Genomic DNA, 6,031 nt, shown 5'->3' with positions numbered 1-6,031 from the left:
ATTGTACCCATATCAAAAATAGGCCCTGAAATTACATCGAATTTTTCCTGTTGAAAAGACAAAACTGATGTTTAAGATATCAATTATTTCAAAATGACATTTTAAGTCATTTTTATCCATAAAACGATACAGGATATAGGATAGTTTTACTTTGACTTTTACGTCCATAAAGGTTTTAATCATGTTATCAATACACTCACATCTCATGCTGTGCTGATCTCCAGGAGGTCTGCAAATGTAAATCTAAGAACGCATGATAACAAGGATACTATCATTTTCTTTCGTTGATATGCTGTGGAAACTATTATAGGCCTGGCATATAACTATTATTTCCTTCAAACCATAACTTTTGAAATTCTCACTCGTTTTCATTCGTTGAAACGGCAAAACATACTTTCTTTTTCTTACAAATCGAATAACAGGTCTTACATTATATTTTCACCATAAAAAGTTCCGCTAAGTAATTCAAACCAATGCTAGTACCCCGTAATCTCTTTAGCAAACAAAGACGATCTCTGAATTAGATAGCCAGCTCTTAGCTGGCGAAAATCAGAATCCTCAAAGGGCAGGGACAATCAAGTGTTTGTTTGTTGTTGTTGTTTTGGCCAAATAATTATTTTATTGTTTTGATTACGTTCGATAAATTTGGTTTTACGATAGACCACTTATCTTTCCTATTTTGGAGATTGATGATAAAAGACATAATGTATGATTTTGGTAAAATTTTAATTTTGTTCTTCTTTTTTGTCAAAAATTACTATGATTACATAATATTACTACTATACTAGTAACACTTTATCTGTCAAGGGGTCTTCTGATCATTTTAACCTGAGACTAGTAAACCAATAGTCTCAGTTTTAACTAAGCGAAAATAATGTGGTAAAAAGTAAAAAACCGACTTAGCCGCTTAACTGTGGAGCTTTGGGGGATCCCAGTTTTATTATAAAAACTCTAAATTTTACTTTGGAGGCTTAGTCCTTTACATGGTATTTCAGATAGCATTGGGCAATTACAAACCCCGGGTAACAATCATGTAAGAAGTGCAAATTTGAGCAAAATATGCAGCAAATGATAGCTTTACTGTAATACCAGAAGATGGGAGAAATATCTCTTCTGCTGATCAAGCAGACCCCCGATCCAAAACAGCCTGGAGTGACTGTGAAGACTGCATGTATTATAAACTCAAGTGTGTATAACTTTGTTTGCCAAGTCATGGAACCTTTAATGTGTTTGAAGAGCATAATTATCTTTATCCATGGTTAAACAAACAACCATGAACAAGATCTTGTTCTGTTACACGTTGTACTGCTCTGTGGTTAAAGTTGTGCAAATTACCAGTTTAGTTTGATTTTGTTTACTTACGTTTTTTAATCTCCATGTGTTATTCAACCTTTTATGTTCACTCAGCATGCAGGAGAATTTTAGATGTGCTATAAAGAACATTGTAGGCTTTACAAAAGCAAAACTTTAATGATAATTTTAATGAGTTAAATTAAATAAAGCCTAGTAGAAACGAGATGCAAGGTATCTTAATATTTTAATGACATTATCAATCAAAGTTTGTTTCCTCCATCCCCTACACAAAACCCAATGGCATATAAATATTTAAATTCCTCATCAAATTTATAATATGCTAATTAATCAGGGTCGGTACAATTTGTGACCCTACTTCTCATACCCGATTTTTCATACCCCACCTGAACCAACTTATTTTTTAAGTTTTGTGAAATATTCGCAACGAATTCAGTAGGTAATTTTAATTAAAAAATATTAAATAGTAGGGTCACAAATTGTAGCAACCCCTACGCCACTGCTAGTACATGTTTTGAAATATCTGAAATAGAAGATGTGAGTGACTTGTAGCATAGGCCTACATTACTACAATGCAACCCACAGGTATTACTATAGGACGACCATCAAAATTTCATATTGTTTTCTGGATAGAACTCATCAACAGAAGTATGAAAATCGGACAAAAACTTTTCGAATTATGAATTTTCAAAGTGTCCCATTCTGACGGTCATTGGAACTGAATAAAATAACAAAGTCCAAAATTACCAATTTAGGAGCAAAATTAACACAAGTACATAGTTACCTTTTTATAGAGGCACTGAAATCATGCTTTTAGAATTTGGCAAAAATCATGGCCGACATGGCACAAGATCAACAGTCCAGGTGATTTTTTTTTCACACCCAAGAGTTTAAATGTTATTGGGTTTAATATGCGTCAAATAGTAAAATGAACAAAAAGTTTTGAGGAATTTTTATTTCTGCAGTCATGGGTCAGAATTCTGAAATTTTAAGGACAAAATCACCAAAATCCATACAAGCTGAAACTTGATCAATAATTTATATTTAGTTCTATAAATATTATTTTGTGTATATGTTCCAGTCTCCATAATATTTTTCACAAGTACCGGCATATAAAATATCCCATAATTTATCATAATTCAAATACCAAGGGTGTAGAATTAAGCAACCTTGTCAGCAAAAATAACCAATTTCTCAAACCAGCAAATTATTGTGACTAAATTCAGTGAATTGATTATGTGCATTGTGCATAGTAAGCCTGTGTACATATGCAATCTTAGTGTTAATTAACTAAAATAATTTGGGACCTATATCAATTATCATTTATAGTGACATGACAAATATATAGAATTTAAACCAGTTGAGTAGGCCTAGTCTTATTTGCATCACTTGAAAGTAAAAATCACTCATCATTCATCATTTATTATAAAAAGAAAACGATTAAAATAAATTAACACAATTGTACACTCTTAAAAATACTCAACCTTGAGTAAAATCTCTTTTGGATGGTAAAAAGCTAGGGCACAACCCTTCTAGCATGATCAATTTTACTCAATTTGATTGAGTAACACGTTTACTCCGGTATTGTGCAAAATTTTACAAAATCATTTCCCCTTTGCTGTGATTTTTGGTTTACATTGTGCTATTTTGGCTTAAAATGTGATTTTGATTTTCAAAAACGTGATTTGGGTCAAAAACTTAGTTTTGGTCTAAAATGTGATTTTTGGTCAATAATTTGATTTTGGTCAAGAATGTGATGTTTGGTATGGAAAGGGTTTTGGTCAAAAAGGTGATTTTTGGTCAAAATGTGATTTGTTTTTTCTTGTAGGCCTATGTATGTTTTGTTTTCCTTCTAAAATATAACTTGTTTTGAAATTGGGAAACAGATGAATGATGTGATATTTATTTATTTCATATACATTGCCCACCTAAAAATCCGGACAAGCCTATTTTACATAACATCAGAGAAGATGAGCTCATCTTCACATGTATTTTGATTGCATTTTGTTCCATTCAAAGAATTAGCTATGTTATCAACTCACAGTCAGACAATCCATAGAGATGAATTCGTCTGACATTTGGTTTGTAATGGAACATTTTCCAAATGCAAAACATGTAAAAAAAACTCAATGTCCGGATTTTTTAGGCGAGGAACATCATTTAAATATAAATTATTTTTAATAATAATAATAATATGCACTTCTTGATTTATGCTTTTGGATTTTTAAATGTATATTTAGAGTCCCTCTTTCAAATTTTATGTGTAATCTCGCTATATCATATTAACTTGCTGATACTTTGGTCAAAATTTACATGATCAGAAAAAAACTATTATTGTCAAAATTTCTGTTTTTGGTGTCATGTTATTTATTAATCTAAAAGTATTTTGGCGACAAAAAAGACTAAAAACCCACCCTATTATACGGGCGGGCCTTTCAACTTCAAGTAGGGTTGGGTGTTTTTTGTACTTGTTTTTCCAGAGAGAGGCTATCTTGAAATTACACTAAAATATCACTGGTGAATTTTTCACAAACATATTTTCTATGATTTAAGCAAAATAAACGGTTTTTTTTTTTTTTTTAAAAACACAAATTCCGGGTCGGTTGGGCCCATAGAGAAGGGTTTTTTCGTAGCCTTTGATACTATTAGTTATTTTATTAATTTATTAATTTTGCAACATTTTATAAAACTTAACTAAATATTAACAAAAACTGATGCTAAACTTAAAATTTGTATCCATCATTGAAAATCAATCAATCCCTGAAATTAAACCTGTTATTAAAACCCCAAGCAACGATGGGTTGATTTGTCTTTAATACACAGAATAATATTTTCCCTCAGCTACGGTAGCACCCAAATCTGCTATCCTAAAATATTCTAAAAGCACAGAGTAAATTTGAACATTTTGTACTGCATGGATGGAAGCAAGGTTTATGACCAATCCGTGTGTGTGTGCACTATCCAGGCCTATGTGTGCAATGTACCATGAACAAACAATTACGTAATAGTATTGACTTTTGTTGAACCTCATCACTCCAACCAGAGAGTTTCTCTGCTCCTGGTAATTACTGTTTATAAGTGGTAATTTTCGCGTACAGATATTTTCGCGATTTGGAGTTACAGAGACATTTTTGCAATTGTTATTTTTGCGATGCTATGTCTTGCCCTATACTTGCAATACATTATTATATATATTCGCGAGGTGTTAATTTCGTGGATGGAACTCCATTTCCGAAATCAGCGAAAATAAAACCCTCGCGAAGTGCGCTTGCTTTCTGTGAACTTGTTTTCATTAAGGTACATGTAGTGCACTTGCTTTAAGCTGTTTAAACTTTCATTGAGTAAAGAAACAGCTTATTTTCAGGGCAACCATTTTGGGGTTGACTTCATTTGAAATCTACACCCCCTGTGTGAGAGACTAAAGTAATGTATTTCATACAGGGTGTATGTCTTTCAACTGGAATAGCCTAAAATGCGAATTATCATATCATGACCTGGTATATGGCCGGATTTACCTTTAGATGGTCCTGTGGGCAAGGCAACATGATTGTCACTCGAATGGCTTCAGTGGCGTAGCCAGCACTTTTTCAGTGGGAGGGGGGGGCAAGACAAATTTTAAGGGGGCACCTTTTGGCGACAAAATCAGTTATTGTTACAAATGCGCGTGAAGCGTGCGAAAACTTTTGGCATATTGAAGCTAAACTGGTGAAATATGGTACAAAAATGGAATAAATTCACGCGAAGCGCGCAAAAATTGGCACTTTTTAGGTTAAAATGGCAAAATATAATGTCAATTTGGTCAGAAACACAAAAAGTCTTAAATGTCAGGGCGGCTACCCCATCCCACAGGTGGGGGGTAAGACTTTTCAGAGGGGGGGCAGCTGTCCCCCCTGCCCACGCCACTGAATGGCTTTATCGAGTTGCGCGCAAAGCGCGGCAATTTGGCATTTTAATACTAAATGGGCCAAACTAGGGTTAATTTTGGTCTAAAATAGACCAAAAGGGAGATGCAAATTGTAAATTTTGTCACAACATATCTGTCAACTGAGCAGGGGAGGAGTCTGATTCGCCACCCTGCGACTTGTTTCCCGTCAAGTTGATGTACCTTGCTCTTTTTCTTTCCTATTAATAATTAGGGCTTTATACTCAACAAGAAAGTTGGTTGTCATGGTCATCACTTGGGCTGTCAATCATGTTGATTATAACTAGTACCCACCACCAACTTGTGGGGGATGGGAGAACCCCCCCAACATACATATGCGTATACATAATGACAAATTGCATTGAACTGGAAGAGAATGGAATTCCTGATTGCACAAAAGGCTGGAAATCCCGACAAATTGTTAATAAAACGATCTGGAATTCCAGCACCTCAATGGACAAAAATGTGGATTATTTTGTTGACCAGAGGCAAAAAAGTCTGGAAATCCAACCAAGGATAAACACAATAAACCTGGAATTCCAAAACCCTCTATGCCTTCAGACTAACAAAACGGTGGAAAAATCTGGAAATTTTGTTGACCAGAGGCAAAAAAGTCTGGAAATCCAACCAAGGATAAACACAATAAACCTGGAATTCCAAAACCCTCTATGCCTTCAGACTAACAAAACGGTGGAAAAATCTGGAAATTTTGTGCCAAGCATAGGCAAAATAGGCTGGAATTTGGAACAGCATAAGTAGAATAGGCTGGAATTCCGAGCCCCAAAGACCACCAAAAAA

This window comes from Amphiura filiformis, chromosome 2, assembly GCF_039555335.1.
Source record: "Amphiura filiformis chromosome 2, Afil_fr2py, whole genome shotgun sequence".
NCBI classification, from domain to species: domain Eukaryota; kingdom Metazoa; phylum Echinodermata; class Ophiuroidea; order Amphilepidida; family Amphiuridae; genus Amphiura; species Amphiura filiformis.
The sequence above is the reverse complement of the archived record's forward strand: the minus strand, read 5'-3'. Positions refer to the sequence as shown.